The 18,699-nt window shown below is 32.9% G+C and overlaps 1 pseudogene; it reads right to left on the minus strand.

Annotated features, from left to right (window-relative positions):
- Positions 1-1,412: 1,412 nt before the first annotated feature.
- Positions 1,413-18,422, minus strand: LOC102891828 (annotated as a pseudogene).
- Between the last annotated feature and the right edge of the window lie 277 nt (positions 18,423-18,699).

An 18,699-nucleotide genomic window follows, 5' to 3' on the forward strand; every position in this document is an offset into this window, starting at 1 on the left:
TTTTCTGGAAATCATTTAACTGAGCCTTTTAAGATCCCTGAAGAAAATAGGAGAAAAATTGGTTCAAGTAAATCAGCAATTAGATTTTGTAATCAAACTATCCATTCTTAAGTCAGCAAACCCAGAATTGGAAATTGGGGCAATTTCTCTTCTGTATTTCCTACACACTCTAATTCACCCTGAAAAACAGAAGCCTAGTATACTGCAAAGTATGAGGCAAACAGAATGTTGTGGTGTGCTTTAACATTAAGGTGGGCACAACTGAAAGCCTAGAAAGTTTGAGTAATGGTAAAAATTTTGAGGATAGTTTCAGCAGAGATAAGAAAAATAATGAGGTAATGCATAAATTAGAATGGAAACCATGAATCTTTACTGACATCAACTACATGGCTTTTCTCAGTAGCCTTACAGGAATAATGTATAAAGTGGGTTGACCTAAGGTGACTTCTAAGACTGGACTAAATAGTGAAATATTTTTAAATAAAGTCAACCATATTTTTCCCCAGTTGTGGCTAGCAGGTTCACAATGGTCACAAATTCACATTACGACAAATCTTAAGGCTAATCATCCCCTTCTCATTTACCTTACACTCAATTTTCATTGGTTTCAATATACACCAGTGTAATTACCAACTTCGTATGAAATTCAGTATTCTGTAGATCCCATGGAGTCATGCGATTGAACCAGGAGCCTTCTCCTTTTGTGAACTTCAGAGGTACGGTAGAGCTTAAGCCAATTTTTTTTAGGTTAACTAGCATTTGTTTCATTTGTAAGAGAACGAACCTCTTGCAATAGGACTGTTCAATTTTTCTAGTAATGTTGGCATTCTTTTAGATTTTTCTCCTTTCAGAAACAGTAATTCTGAAAACAGAATATTAAGTTAAATTTAAAAATGTGAGTCCCCTAGTCATCTTTCATTTTTCTTCATAAGATCATGAAAATGGATTAGAATATCCTTCACATTTCCAAGAAAAATTAAATTTAAAATGTTTACCCTGGCCAAACTCAAACAAACAAACAAACAAACAAACCAGCCACTAGAGGGTAAACCAGCAGAGCATGAAATTACCTCGAATTTTCATCACATAACACCAGCAAATCTACATGGCTAGGTCTGTATGTCTTTTTAACAGAATTTATTTCACACCTATTATACCAAACAGCATTTTAAACACTGACATACAAACTCCCTAATAAGATAAAGCAAAGACAAAAGCATTTATGAGAAACAAAATACATCATCACTATAGTCTTCAAACATTATTGCATTTTAACTTTCATAATTTGACAATGTATTCATAAAATAGTTTTCAGATAACTAGTTTTAACAGACAAATTAAAGAACACTTTTAAGCAAACATGACTATCCTAAACTGCTTATTAGGTAAGAATTTTCCAAACATTTCTTTTATTAGTGACATCGATGGCCGTGCAGAGTATTGTGCCTCCTCCAAGATGCATGGTGAGAACCACCATGTGTGGCCCTGTGCAGGGCCACAGCTCTTGAGGCCTGCAGACGTCAGCCCTCACATCTTCCTGTGCTTGTGGACGGGTTTGGTGATCCACTGGGTGTCAGGATTCCGTCTGATAGCTTATGGAATGGATTAATGAGGATAATCTTAAAGAATTTATATGCGAAATCTTCACCAATTCAGTAAAAATTCAGACTCTGAGAGCCCCACAGTGGCATCCAGCTTGCTCCTTGGCAATAGACTGAAGGCTTCGAGCAGACTTTAGTTGGTTAACACCGTGATGGACAGGCTTGCCTTAGGCTGTATCCTTAGGAACTGGGTGTTTGTGGCCACCACTGGTGCACACGAATTCAATATTTGACATAACCTTGCTTGGCCTTGTATCCTAGCCTGCACACTTTGTTAAACTGGGTGGGTCAGTGGGCCCTGTGTGAAGCTCAGAGAGCTGGTGATGCTGCCAGCAGCACACCCGGAGAAGAAAGCACATTACATTGGACTGTTCTTCTTCCATAGCTCCTGGATGTATTTGTAAGCACCCACCTTGGCTTACCTGATGGCTGTGGCCAGACAGAAAGGGCCTCGCGTTTTTAAATTATATTTTTAATATGTAATATAACCCAGCTTTGTTGTAATTATGTATTTTATAAAATAAAAATATCTTTTAAGAGTCTTTGAAAGAATCTCTTATAATTGTTTAATTTTTAAATAGCTTTTGTGGCTACCTTTTGTAGGATTTCAGTTGTTTGCTTGTATTGTCTTTCTTTTGGGCTCTTGTTTTTATTCAGTATACTTGATGGCACATGAAAAATGACATTTGGGTGAATGAGTTATTACCTTAATTGGTGTCAGATTCTCTGTACCCTGATTTCATCCCTCCTTTTTATATCATTCACCTCAACCTCCAGTGAATAAAAGTGCAGCATAAACTAAATTTTGTTCACTCTTTGGACAAAGAGTCTTACTAAATGATTTTACTCTAGCTTGGAAAGAATACTTTACAAACCATTAACTCTAAGACTCTCATAGATAAAAGATACTGATGAATAAGACAAGAGAAATAATTATATAGGGAGAGATTTAGACTATAAAACTCAATAACCAAAATAAAAATGAGTGAATGAATAAATGGATGACTAGGTCTTCAAGAATAGATAATATTAATTCTGATGCCTTCCTTCTTTAGTGCATGGTAATTCTGACGTGGGCATTTTATCCACGTTATAGCCAGACTCAGGTGCTAATATGCACTGGTAATGTTATCTATGTTACATAAGATTTTTAAATGCAGATCTCAGCAGGCGCACAGCTTTTCAAATTCTCTGACAGATAGTTAGGTTGACGCGAGACTGCACAATCAACCCAAGAAAGTGACAGGAATTCTATTAATATCTGGGTAAAGGATTCATAAAAGAACATAGTAGGTCAGGAAGAGATTCTTGAAGTAAGAAACTTTGCATAAGAATAGACTCAGTCTGATTAGGTCAAAAGTGAAGGGAAATTTTGAAAGAAGTGAAAGGGTTGGATAAGAAAGATTAGCACAGGTATTTTTTGAGAAGTTGGCTGAAGGAGGGAAAAAATTAACTAACTAAATAAATATTTGTAAGTCTTAAGAGAGGTACATCATTAAGGCAGGGAGTGGGGTGGGGGTTAGGGGTAGAGGAATAGATGAAGCTCAGAGGTAATGAGAGAATGGGTGAGCAGCAACATACAGAGAGGTGAATAATTGTTGGCTAAATATGATTTGGCCAGAACTGTGTTTAGAACCTAAAAGAGTTTCACTTTCTGCTGGTGATATACGATATTTATTCTTTTTCTCTCAATTTGGATGTCTTTGCCTACAATCATCATTGTAGATGAGTCCTTCATCTCATAAGGCTGTCAAGGTATAAGGTAATAAATATAATTGAATATGAAAAATATAAACTAAAGAATTTTTTTTAATAATCATGGCAAAAATAATCGTGTATATGGATATTTAGACTCTAAAAATCAAGAACCAGGGCAGATAGCTTCCTCATAAAGGAAATTAGTAAATAAATAACACAGTGAGACACTGCCACAGTGACCACTCAGTCCAAGTGACCCGTTCCCATATTCGTAAGCAGTATTCTGAGCTCTCAGTGAGGAAGGCCTTGCCAAGCAATGGGTAACATGTTTAAGTAGCGTGTTATATTTTTATGTTATTGGACTTTGTGAGATCTCCTCTCAAACCATCTATCACAAAAAAACACTAGAGAGATGGATGCTTTTTAAAAAAGAATTAAAATCTGTTTATCGCTCTAGGCATATTTTACTCTGTTGTTTTGTTTCTCTCATTTTGGTGGTTCATATTTAGTGGTTTTTCAGTCAAGCTGTGACTAAAAATAATGATGAACTTGGAAAAAGCTATCTATATATGACTGTAAGCTCATGTTTTTAATGCTATGCTGGATGACAACTTATTTTTTTATTGTAAACTCCTGGGAATGGAGAAGAACATAATAGGGCTTGGTGATAACTATTGTATTCAGTAGTGTCTTTGACACTGCTTTGAAGTTTGTTGTAATTATTATTCCTGTTTAAAAAAACAACAACAAAAAAATGGCATATAAGCCATAGGCAGACTTTATGAAGGCCTCACAATAGGTAAGTTCAGATGTGTGAGTCACTCAATTTCAACATGATGTCTGGATTCTAGGTTGCTGAATGAGAAGTTTACATTCTTTTGTTAGCATGCAGTGATTAAAAGGTGACCTCGCCAGATCTGGGGCTGGGGTGCACCTACATTCTTGAGAATTTTTCCTTGACCCCAGAAATTTCCCACATTGTAAATTAATTGTTGACCTTAAATGTTAATATTAACTTTTATGGAAGAATCAATAATGAGCAAAAAATAAAATCCAGGTATATTTATACCTAGATTTACATACAGTTCAAATACACATATATATGATATGATTTATATAAAATTTAAAATAAAAATATCTCTGTGTTCTTCATATGTTACAGAACTAGTCATACCACTTTTGGTAACCTTCCTTTGGACATCACTGTGCCTGTTTTCCTTCACAGTGTGTATGTGCTTCAAATTACATATCTTTTCCAATACTCTCCACCATTCTCACAACACATGCTTTCAATCAACCTACACTATTAAAGATACTTTTTTTTTTGTCAAAATAGATACAAACCTTTTTAGATTCCACATATAAATTAGATTATATAGTATGTGTGTTTCTGAGTCTGATTCCATAAACCAGAGAGTAGAATGGTGGTTTCCAGGGGCTCAGGGGTGGAAAAAATGGGAAATGTTGGTCAAAGGGAACCATCTTTCAGTTAGAAGATGAAAGAGTTCTGGGAATCTAATGTTATAATTATGATTATAATTAATACTGTATTATATATTTAAAGAGAGTAGATCTTGTGTTCTCACCACACCAAAAAACAGTAACTATGTGGGGTGATGGATGTATTAATTAACTTGATTGTGGTCATTATTTCAGAATATGTATGCATATTAAATTATGTACACTTTAAAAAATTATATATAAAATTTTAAAATAATTCTTCAATAATCCTGGACAGTTTTAAATAAAAACATATACAGAATTTCATTTCTTAAAGGAAAACTTAAATATTTTCCACTTATCTTTAGTCTTCCTGTTCCTTTTTATATCCCTTTCAAATACTTCCTTTCCCACTCTATTCCCTCTCATTTCTTCTAGGTTTCTTAAAATAAGAAGGAAACTATTCAATTCAACTAATATTATTAAAAATTCATCATACATTCAAATAAAACTTGAACATTTCAAGTTTAATTAATCTAATTCATTACTTCTTACAGGATTGAAACCTTAAAAGAGGGTAAAATGACTCTCTAATCCAAAATTTCACATTAAGTAAAACAAAACAAAAACAGCCAATTCTACTTGCCATTTCCAAATCTTTCAGTGTTTTCTCATGTTGCTTTCTCTTCTAGAATACTCTTACTCCTTATTCTTACTTACTGAAAGCCAATAAAACTGCATTTGCAAATCAGGTGACCAGCTCATGGACCATAGTATGCCATCTTGATTTAAAAAATATATATATTTTGCTAAAAACTTTATGGATGAAAAAATATTATTTATCTTGATTCCTGAATTATGTGGCACAACCTTAAATTTTGCACTTGTGGAGAATGCCTTGATCACTTCACCCTATCCTGGTCCTGCTATTTATTCTTCAAAATTTTCTATATTAAATTTACCTGATATGTCATAGAGAATTAATTTTACTTTCTCCTAAAATCTCATACATTTGGCCATACTTTTAAAAATATGTTTATTACATCACAGAATGATTATTTATCTAATTTCTTACAGAAAGAAAAAAACTTCTCATATTTTTGACCCCCAAAATATAGCACATCCTTTAGACCACAGTTTGAATAAATGAATGCCCAAATCAAGGTGAAAGAAACTCTCTAAGGTAGGATATTTTTCCTGGTGCCTTTAACACACAGTCATAGTAAATCCTTAATTTACTTTTCAATAGGATTTTCTCAGAGTCATTCATCCACAAATTAAAGCTATTTTAAGCAATTTTAGGGCAAGAATGTCTTTTATTATTTATTTTGTTTTGTTTTGTTTTGTTTTACACAATACGCACCGAAGAAATTTAGGGGGTTAGAATAGGCATAAAACTGTGAAACAGTGACTCCTAATGGGACAGAGATTAATCATTTTGAATTTCAATTATTTCAGGAAATTTGGTGTTGAGAATAAGAGGTCAAGATCCATAGTCATTATTACCTCTCCAGTATGTAAAATATAGTAGATGTGCAACCAAGTTTTGATAAAACATAAATAAATGATGAGTACATGTATGCACTACAAATGAGAAAACAAACACTCTGAATAATAAAAATTTCTCATAGATATTGCTCATTCGGAAAGTTTTTTCCTTATTTTCTTTGTTTCCTTGTTTGTTTCATATGTAAATATAGGAATTGTCTAAAACTCTTTGCTGCCATATTTATAAAACAAACATTTTAATAAAGATAAATTTTCTTTTTAAATCTAGGAAAATTTAAATCGTCCTGTTGCCATATTTTAAAAATAGTTAAAATATGTAGGTATTTAACTGAGTATTTTTACAGATACTTTATATTTAAAGAGAAAGCATAGAGTGCCATAACTCCAGCATGTCATCTCCCCAAGTGATAGGTGGAATCCTCACAAGATTCAACAGAGCTGGGCAAGGCGTGAATCCATATCACAAAGATGTTCAGAAATTAACTTCCAATCCAAAGACATATTAGACTCCAAAGAATTGGTAGTGTGACCTACTACCTCATTCTGATTGTTGATAACTATTATGTATAGTTTCAAATATATTTTAATGTATTAACAAATATTAATGCTTAATATCAGATGACTTGTATAGTAAATATTGTTAGGTATAAATTTTATCATCATTTGCAACTGAAAATTCAACAAATGTGTCAAAGTCCTGAATTAAAGTACAACCCTTTAAGTGATAGTAAGATGTGTTTGAAATCAGGGAACCGAACCATCATTTTAGTTTATATTGTCATTTGCAAATTGAGTAAACCGGTCTAATACTATTCCTCAGAGAAGGTAGACCCTGCTTACTGTTTAAGTTTTCACCATTTCATTCCTAAAGACTCTCAATACATGTGGAATGAACTGTTGTGTGGTTCATGTCCACTACAAATAGATTCTGTACATGTGAGTTAATAATTACTTATATAGTTCTAAAGATTTGAGAGTAAGATAATGAAGTTGCAGAATCTGTTAGAGATAGAAAGAGTGATGAGAAAGAAACTTGTTAGAGTAGGGGTGATACAAAGAGCATTAAACATAAATTATATCTAATCTATAATGTTTTCTCAGTCAGCTAGTATTATTAATCTGCTGTTTTGAAACAGAAGCAAGGCAAAGAGTAGTTTAAACACAGTTTTTATTTTGCCATCTTTGCACCATCTCAAGGATAAGGCTGCTTAGTATTTTCTGATACCATTCTTTATCTTAAATTTACTGATCAAAGTCATATAAAAATGAGATGGAGGAAAAAACTGTAGGCTTACTTAAAACACTTTTAAAGAAGAAAAAAATAAATACATACAAGAAGAAACATTGCAAGTTATAATTAAGTTCTAATGATTGATACTTATTTTATGTTAAATACATAATTTTTTCCCTAATCCTTACAAGTACACAAGTTATTTTCCTTACTTTTTACATAAAGAAATTGAGGTCAAAGAATTGAACACAGTATCATAATTTAGTAAAAAATTTGGCAAGGACTCGAAGTCTATAGTAGTGGAATTAGGTGTATATATAGTGATATCCATAAAAATGAGAAAGTTATATTATTGTTCATCTGCAATTATATACAAGTGTTCTAGGGAGACAGAGGAAAGTCAGTGAATTCTTGGGTGCTAATGTTTCCTTCGAAGCAGAATCACTAAATAGAATTTTAATAGTTATCTAGAATTTTGCCATTGCGGGATACTTGTTGTTGTGATAGCCCTTTTACTTATAATATCTATAAATTTTCTTATTTCTAGACTCTCAAATTCTCTAGAAAAGAGGCCCATTTTGGTTGTTTTATTTAAATAGCCATAAATTGTATTAATTTCTAGACTACTTACTTTCTAAGGCTATTTGAAAATATCTTAAGCACACGTTGAATATTTTCTAAATTGACAATTTCACATTTTAATATTATTTTCCAGTTAAATGGGCTGGAATTCATTTATAAAAGCAAAGGATAAGATTCTACCTGTATCAGCTGCTGAGTCTACCCCAGAATCTTATTTAAATGTTTCCTGAAGTCTGTTTCATCTTAATTTAACATAAAATTTGAAACTGTATTTAATTCTCACTTAAAGAAAGGTTTCTGAAATTGCCATATGTAGTGTACTTGCTATTTTTTATTTTGAAAATTTTCACAGCTGTGCGATTTAAAATTTTACTTTTTCTACTCTGTTGCTTTTAAATATTTTTTTCCCCACCAAATGGGCTAACAATTAATTGAGATATTTGATACAGATCTATAGTCTAGGATAATAAGTATTTTGCAAAGTCCTGAATACTGAAATATATATTTTTGGCCTATCTTCCTAACGTTTAGCACCTTAATCATGGACTTTAACTTTTCTCCAAAATTGTTTAATGTAATTTCTATAGGATTGTCTTTTGTTCTAATTAATGGCTTTACAATGTAACTTTTTTGAGGAAACCTTGAAGAAATAGTAACTCATTTAGAAGATCAGGTAAAACTAAGGAAAGAAAGAGATAAATGCAAGAAGGGTAGATTTCAGAAGATTACAGTCTTTTAGAAGACTATCTCTGAGTGAAATTTTGTTTTGATTTCTTAGCGTAGCAATTAAAGAAAGTTACTATTTGTTGTTTTGTCTTTTAATTTTTCTCAGACTACTCTTAAACATATTGATTTATTGATTTGGACATGTGGAAAGTTCCACCTAATGGCCATTTTTATACTAAGTAAAAACTACTTTTTGCCACTTTTCAAGAAAAATACTGGAATTTGGAAAACAATGCAGCTTTTTATAGGAAGTAGAAGTGCTTCTAGGAAGATTTTGAGATTTTGATATAGGCAAATTCATAACAAACAAAAATGAGAGGTTATTAGACATAAAGTATGTGCTTATAAGCAATGCCTCAAATTTCCCTGCCAAGCACAATCCTGAGAACAAACAGTATTTTCTTAAGTTTGTGGGAACTTTTTAAAAAATAATTTTAAACACCTAACAAAATCCACATACGTTAGCCAAAAATCACATATAAAATATTCATAGCATCACTATTTATAATAGCCATACACTGGAAACAACTTAATTTTTCTTCAATAGTAAAATGGATAAACACATGGTGGTATATTCATATATATGACAATGGGAATGAATGATCTATTGCTATACACACCTATGTGGTTGAATCTCATAAACTTGATGTTGGATGAAACACATCAGACTCCAATAATTACAAATGGTGTAATTTTTCTGATATAAAATTTAAAAATCACAAAGCAAATTTATGGAAATTGATGACAAATAGTGGTTATCTTCTTTAGGAGAGTGATGGGTAATGTTTGGGATACTGGCAATTTTCCATTTTTGATCTGATGCTAGTTGCATGGGTGTAATCATCAAGGTGTACACTTAGGATTTGTGAACTTTTCTATATTTAATACTTCAAAAAAGATTAACACCACCACCACCACCAAAAACAAAACCTAGATATATAGTTCTGGTAAATTATTTATAAAATAGATCCTTAAAATACCTCTCCCACACACTTATCTTCTCTTGAGCCCTGTACCATTTATATTTTATTATACTTAGACTAATACAAGCTTATCTTAGCTTTTTTACATGAGACAATCACTATTCTTTACAGCAAATTTGTGTCAATACCTATTACAAATAGATGGGTTTGAATTCCTTATTACCAATAATTCTTACACTCTGTTCTCTCTTGTTTCTTCTCTCTCTTTCTATCTCCCCTTACTCTCTCTCACATTCACCAACACACAAACAGGATATGACATCATTACATTTTTTAATATTTGAATTTTAAAAGAGGAAAATGATTTTTTTAATGCCCTTACCAATATGTATGTATGTATGTTGTTAAATACATATAGATATAGCACTATGAACTACTTGATATGACATTTCTGAAGAATTAAATTTTGTGACCAATTTTAGAATAATTTTTTTTTTTACTAATACTACAAAAGATTTTAATGTCAATCCAAGATATTCTTTCATAACACTCAGGTAAAGCCAGGAGGGGCAAAGATGAGTGTAGTGTTAAAAATATGGTAGTCTGAGGGCAAGTGGAGAAAGGGTGGAAAGGTTTAGAATTGACATAACATTTTGAGTCTCCAAAATTATTCTAACATCATTCAATTTTAACTCAGGGTAAAGATTTGGGTCAGTTGCTCATTAATCCAATCTGGCTTTTGCTTCCAGGCTACTATTATTAACTCCTTTATTCAGATGTTATTCAAATGAGTATCTCTATTAAAAGAAGCTAACTGATGCAGGCGAAACATATTGTTAGTAAATCTTCCCCAGTTTGGCAACACATTAATGATAGATCTGGCATTCTCAGTGTCAAAAACTCTATCGGCATCTGTTACAACAGAATCAAGATAAAATGAGCGGAATGAAAACAAATGGAGGCGGGGGTGGGTGGTACTGTAAAATATTTAAAAAGCATTATAGATTCTTTGTCCTTAAAGACTCCCTTATGTTTCATCAAATTGATCAAGAATTTAGTACCATGTAATGAAGGTAACTTTCCAGTGGAAATACAAATGTATGAAAATATAGTTGTATGAAAAATCTGGGGGCAGACAGGTGCTGTCAATATACAATAGTTTAAATGTACATTTGGTAGATTCCTACTTTTTTTGCTTCCACTCATATCTCTTCTGCTAGGCATGTGCTGTCCTCTTCCACACCTAGATATCCAAGAGTTATCCTAGATGTTCAGCAAGCATTAAACAAGATGACAACTTTACTTCTCCCTACTAAAGTTCACTTGCTCTAAATCCCATTCTGGAAAAACCTTATTCTATAACCTATTGCTCTTACTTATTAGACAACCTGACCTGACTAAAGCAAATTTTTAATTAACAACTCATCTCAATAAAGAAATTAGTAGTAATGTAGATTGGTGGTAATGAGCACAGACTCTGGAGCTAGACTGTCTGGATTCAAATCTCACTACTAGCTGTCACTAACTGTGGGACCTTGAGAAATTTTCCTTACCTGTCTTTCCTCAGTTTGCTCATCTGTAAAATGGGTAATAAAAATAGTAACTACCTAAAGGGCTTTGAATGAATTAAAGTATGCAAATTGTTTAAGATACCGTCTTGCTTGCTGGTACATAAAAGCACTATTTTATTATTAATTATTATTATTTATTAATAACATATCAAGGACATTTGCTTTTAAATAGCAACTCTTAGCAATGTCAACAATCTAAATTAAAAGAAAGACTTTCGAATTGGGAAAATACCAGACAGCTTATGAGGCAGTTAAAAAAATATATGAACAAATATTTAAGAACTTTCTAAATATGTCCTTATGATTCTTAATTACATTTTTATATCATAAGTGAAAGAATTAATTGTTAAGTATACTGAAGACAAAAGCTGCCACATATTTTATACTTTGTACAGGGCATGTAATGACCAATTTTTTATTTTTAATTTTAGATTTCTTTGAGCTTACTGAAACAAGGTATTCAAAGAAAAATACTTTAGAGAAAATATTCTTTATTAATTATAATTTTGGAAAGACTATTTTGCTCAGAATGGGACAGCAGAAAAAAACAATATGATGACAACTAACATTTTTCTAATACTTAATATGAACCAAGATTACCATAGATTATCCCATGTAATTATTACAATAACCCTCAAATTCAATTGCAAATGCAAATATTATTATCCCTAGTTTCAATGGTGAAAAATTAGATCTCAGAGTTAGTAGGTATCTTGCTAGTTTACAAGATGCCTAGCAAGTAACAAAGCTAGGATTGAATTTAAGTCAGTCAAAGTAGCCTGTCCATTACTTGCTGTAATAAAACACTGAGAAATGCCTTCCTCTTTCATACTAAATACTTTAGATTTTTAAAGGCCTTCTATTAGTTTTACATACTCTGTAAGTTTTATACAGGACAAATTCCCTTGGATTTGCCTCAAAATAAAGACAAGATTCTGGCCTTTCCTTGGTAAATTTTGTGCATATTCTTTGTTAATCACTAGAGGGCGACAACCATGTTTTTAGGGTGGATTAATTCCATGGAGAAGTGCTGACTCCATGCAATTAGCCATAAATTCAACAAGTACTTTTATGTGCCACATTGAAGACAAAGGCAGAGGAACTCTACTCCAGAAGTTTGCAATATATTTGGAGAGAACTCTGCATGTATAATCAATCTAAATAAGTAGTGTGGACAGTAAGATTTATAAATTTAGAAGAAACTATCGTGAACCAAAGAAATAGTAATGAATGCTTATAGGATGCTTTTAAAATTTCAAAGTTTTTGTTTCTACTTATTCAATTCTCACATCTTTATAAAGGAAGTGTAATTCTCTCCACCTCTCTGATTAGGGACCTGACAGTTGGGAGTTAAGTGACTTGCCCCAGCCACTGGTTTGCTATTAGTATTGGTGAAATTATCACTTGTATTTTCAAAACTAGTTTCAAACTGTTGCTTTTCTTGCCCACACAGGAGTGAACTTAAAGTGTAACTGATATAAACTGACTATTTCTATCATCTTGGAATATTGGGTAATTGTTCTTTTTTCCACTTCTTTCCATCTGTGTGGATATAGTTGGTGTATTTTTCTTGTTTGCAGAGTTAAAGCCTAAAATGGCTGAATAGATCAAACAAGTATGTGTGTTTTCAATTTCATTTAAGAAACTAACAAACAAAACTTGAGTTCTATGCCTTAGAACTTGTTTGCCAAGTATCAACAAGAAGAGAATTTTTATGGTCAAATTATAAAACCCTGAAAATAGGACTTTATAATGGAAATGCTGATACAACCGTAACTATAGTATTGCAATTGTATCACTATAAGAAAATTGGTTTAGATAATGTACCCTTCTGGAATGAATGCCATTCTAAATGATTGTGCATCTCCATAAATCTAAGCTAACTCAGTAATTCAAAATTACTAAGATTTAAGTTTAGTACCAATAAGCAATAAACTTATGGCTACTGCTATAATAACTGTTGGTCGCTACACCCTTATTTCACAGCAGGTGGTCTGCTCCATGCTGGTTGCAGACTGAATAAAATCAGGCAACACTTTGAAACTAATTCCTGAAGTTGATAGAAGACTCCAGAGCTATTTCAACTGGTGAAATAGTGTTGTGTTTTGTGCACTTTTTTCTTTCTGAATTAAATGCTCCGAGACACTTGACCTTTCCAACAAATGAAGGGCAAACAAAGCTTTGCTCTCATTTCATGTCGCAGTTATGTCTCTAGATATTTAAAATTGTCTTGAGCAGGTTGTTTTTAGTTCATAACCATCATTAGCACAATATCCCTATTTAAAAAATAAAAAAAACTTATTTGCCATTGAAAAGATTTCTTTGAGTCAAAAACACTGATGTTCGACTCTGGACAAAAAATCCAGAAAATCTTGCTCCCTAATTCCTAATCTCTCTATAAGACCATCACGTCCTTTGTTTAAAATATATATTTGAGCTTCAAAACTTAAAATGTCCAGTTTTAAATGATGAAGTAGACATTCTGAAAAGCCTTACTGTCCGGTTTCTTAAACATGAGAAATAAGAAATGGGTTCATGCAATCATTGATGGGTTCAGCCCTCCTGCTTTTAGAATCTCAGGGATTTTTTCTTGAGTATTGATGAAATGTTGTTCTGAATTATTATACAATTTATTGACAAATCTTTCTTTACATCAGCAGTTTAAGTGACTTAAAGTTAAGCCTAGGTTTGTATGAATTAAAGCTCAAAAACTCTTACTATACACATGCACGCACACACACACACATATATTCACACATATATACACTCATACTTAGAATACGACTCTTACTATACGCACACACGCACACACACACACATATACGCACACATATATACACTCATACTTAGAATAACCTTACATAGAATAGTCACTGAATAAAGTCTTTTCTCTTTTTCTTACTTAAAGAAAATAGGATATACTTAAAGGAGAAAGTGACATTAAGGATAGAAGAAAGAGAGAGACAAGATCATTAGTGAAGTCAAAATATGTGGTAATTATTGAAAATAGTAAAGAACACACATTAAAACACTAAATAATGATGCTAAATATGAAATAAAAATCAATAATTTAAGCGTCATGGATTGCCATAAAACAATAAGCACCATGTGAAATGGTTTTCAGAAACCTCAGTTGAAACTGGTATTCTCTTTAGCTCAGGTTTTTTTACTTCAAACACAAGCTATTACATATTTTTATCAATATGAATATAAAATATCACGTAAATTATATAATACCTATATTCTTGGACAGGAAAGCATATTTTTATTTTTGGAAATTTGTTGCTAGTGCTCAGAATACGATAATCAAAGTAAGCTCTAACATGTGGAAACATACACTTTTGGACTGCATGTGGCTGCAAAACACTTCAGTTTTCAAACTACTGAGCTTTGACAGTTTATTGATTTGCTTTTATTGTCTTACGAAGTCACACATTTATTCACATTGCACTGAGATATAAAAAATACATTTCTTTTATTTTTCACATAATAAATATATGAGTATCATTCTATGAGATAACAGGGAGCTTCATTTATTACCAATCCATTTGGGTAACTAAGCCCCAAACAATCATTTAGTGTCCTTTTAATTAAATGCTTAGGTCTTTCAGACTGGAGCTCAGTTTCCCTATTCAATTCCAAGATCACATCTCAATGGATGGAGGAAGGTTCATGTGACCATATATTAAAGAAGGGATGACCTTGGAATTCACAATCTATCCTGTGATCCTTCTGTTCTTGACAATAATGTCCTATGTCCACTTGTTTTCTTTGCCCTCCTGGATTTTTTTTTATCTTAATTTACTACTTTTGAATTTGTGGTTTATTCTTTGTCAGCTAAATTGGGGCTCAGTAGTCTTCTCTACTTACTAGGATCAACCTCAGGTCTCACTGGTAATATAGACCCTTTGAGATATAAATGCAACTCTCACTTAATCTCAGGCTCTGGCAGTCCTTGAATTAAAGATAAATTTGTTTCTATGACTACCACCTTTTCTGGCGATATCACAGTCAGACTCTCAGCTAACTTTTCTGTGTGTCCCTCTCACACTCTCAAGTGCATGAGGAAAATTCTGAGTCTCATTCTAGCTGAGAGTAGCATGACGGCAGAGATGCTTGGGGAAAGCTATGTCAAGTTCCTCCTTTTCCTAACTAGCATATGTGGCCATTTTATTTTTCTTTCCTCTAGTTACAGTTGCCCCCAGATTGGTAGAAAGATAACCTTAGTGGCGTCTGTTCCTTACCTGTTAAAGTGGGGTAAAACCTCTCTGCTACCAATCACCTCATCAATCCATCTTGCCCATGTTATCTCTGGCTTTGTTGGAAGCTCTGAAGAGTAGTCCGTGCTCTTCTCACAGGCATCTCTCTTCTGCCCTTCTTTCCACATTTTTCTTGGGCTAGAGGGAATTGTCTTGTCTCTCTTCACTCTCTCCTGGATGGGATACTTCAGTACATCATATTCTCCTTCTTAGGTGGGAGACACGATACCCATTCTGAGGTGTTGTAATGATAAATTGATTGCAAATACTGATTGTGAAAATGGTTTACCGTTAAGAGGAGAAAATAAAATTTCTTTCCTTCTTTATTCAGTCTTTGTTAATTAATCTCAACTCAAAGTGAGCTTTTCAAAAAAGGTGCTCAATATAACAGGGTGTTTTTTCTAGAGAGTTCTTATTACACTTGCTAATAAAATGTCATTTATACATACCTTTGCCACATATATGTTAGAATTCTATGCAAGTCATGTATATTAGGTTTCTATAATTTATATTTTTGGATGGAGCTGGAGTGTATCCATTTTCATTATTAATTAACTATTTTGAATATACCACAATTTATTTATTCTCCTCCATGAAATTTATTTCAATGATATGCTACTACAAGTGATATTATTATAATTATTCTTATACCTGCTTTCTGAAAGATAACTTATATTTTAAGATGTCATATCCAAACATGAGAGAAAAAACTGCACAGTACTAGATTTTAGACTCTTACATGGATGCTTTGCTGGAATGAGATTTTGAGCTGTCTTTTGAGGGGAAGAGGAGAGGTTGTTCTACATGTGGTACAAAGATTTAAATGCATGTCTGGTGACTAGAAAAGTTGAGTGTGCTTGAGACTAGCTAGCTATTTCAAAACTCATATTCTCTTCCTTCTGAGGTCACAACTAGAATGCATTTTCCAGGCTACCTTAGGGTTAAGAGTAGACATGTGATTGAGTTCTGGGCAAAGGAAGTAGTATGTACCATTTTAGGACTAGCCCATAAAATGCCCCCTGAATCCTTGAATAAATTCTTAGAAAAAAGACCCCTTATTTTGTTTGCGGGTCTCAGACAACCCATAACCAATATTGTGGCTGGCCCAACCCTTACTGTGATCGCAAGAAGAACCTTAGCAAAAATCATCAGGAAACTTAAAAAAAAAAAAGGTTTATTACTTATAGGACCTGGAATTTACATGACACATCTAAGGCCACACAGTGAGAGGTCCTGGCTTTTGTGATAGAAAGAGAGAGAGAAAACAGGCTTGGAGTACTCTTTTTATTCGGGTTATGAGTGAGTGGGGGTTCAGGGTTTCGTGGACTCACTCTTTATTGATAAATTTAAAATTTAAAAGCAGGAATTTAAAGCATGCAAAGAGAAAAAACAAATGAGCTAAATGGCTAGTCATTGAAATCAACCAAGATTCTCAAAGGGGCCTCACTGTAGGGAGGAGGCCTGGCTCTTTATCTAGTATGTGGCTAGCAGTGTGTTTAATTCAAGATAGCCATCTTTGAAATTAATGCCTCAGCAAACAAAGCTTAAATTGGGCAATGGCATTAGAAAAAGAAAAGCCAACCATCAGTGTCGACATTACAACCTTATAGGTCAGTGTTACCCATTTTGACCTTAGAGGGAAAAAAATAAATTTCTATTTTGTTTAAGGAGTTATTCACATCTGGATTATTGACATTGTTGTTATAGCATTTGGCTTAACCTAAATACTATATCTTTTTCGAATCTAGGCCTCTTCTTTTTAAATGTTGATAGAAGTAACCATCTAACAAAGATATTATGAGAAATGGACCAAATGAAAAGTGTCTAGTATAATACTCAGCATAATGAGGCACAATAATTTTTTTGCCTTTTTATTTTAGAAAGTTTTTGAGCATGAAAGAAGCATTATATTTGTCTCTAGCTAATTCCTCCACTCTTAAGGAGAACATTGAGATATACAAAGAACTAATATATATATTTTTAACACTTTTGTGTTCTGGGGACCACAGTTTTTGAGTAGGATTGTGAACATAAAATTGTGATATAACTAAAAGAAAAATGTAATTTTCGCCAAGGCTTTTTTATTAATCTCCTGAAAGCAGTCTAAAATAAGTGAAGAAAGAAAGGGCTCTAATGAGCGTCTTTCTTTTTCAAGCACAGAGAGATCATTTCCTTCACCTGGAGTGACAGAGTTAAGGTAAAGAGACAAGAAGGGGCCATGCTATGGCTCTTCTGCATCTACCCTAAACATTCTGGGCCTTACACTGGAGTATGGCTTAAATTCCATATTGTCTATCACAATTCGTGACTGTGAGCTGAGAGAATTTGCTGCAGTGACTGAACGAATGAGTATTCACAGATAAATTTTAGCTGCACACAAAAAGTCTCAATACTGCTCCATGCCTTATTCTACAGCCAAATTTCTTTCACTCCTCGCATAAATATTTATAGAATCTCTAAGTCAGGAAATGTTTAATAACCAAGAGTTTCAAGTCAATTCTCATATTTTCTATCTTTGTCTAGGTCTTTGTGAACTGATTGCTTTGATTTTTTTTTCTTTTTGTCTAACACAAAGGCATAACTTTCATTATTCTCTCTATGTAATAAAATTTTATCACTAATCTAATGACTATCACTACTTAGAATATCAGTGGAGCATGGATTTGGATCAAAGGGAATGCAGCATTTTAATAAGCAGTTTATGCTGAAATGGCCATGTGGTTGGACTGAAATTATACAAAATGTTCAGTAAGAACTTTCCATCCTAATTAATTTTGTTATCGTTGCTTGGTATTACAGTGTACTTGGGCCATCAACCTGAGAAATTTTACCTTATGATCATCATGAGCACAGTTTCCAATTTGGAGATCACAGGAAAGCATTATTACTTCAAGGTCACCTAAATTATATCTCTTCCTGCTACATCAATTCTGGTAAAGTTTTTTTCACTTTGAATTTATTTCTCATTTGGTTACTTTCCCCTTCATTGACTTAGTATTGCAAACTCTCCCCTTCTCTTCTTCAAATGACCCCACATCTGTCCTAGCCTTTATCCTAGAAGAGTTCTTTCTCCCCTGTTTGCAGATGCTGTGAAGTGATATATCTTCTCATTTGAAGTTTGTTCTTGCCGTCACTCAATACACACATGACATTTTTTAT

Source organism: Pteropus alecto, unplaced genomic scaffold, assembly GCF_000325575.1.
Source record: "Pteropus alecto unplaced genomic scaffold, ASM32557v1 scaffold7, whole genome shotgun sequence".
In the NCBI taxonomy this organism is placed as follows: Eukaryota; Metazoa; Chordata; class Mammalia; order Chiroptera; family Pteropodidae; genus Pteropus; species Pteropus alecto.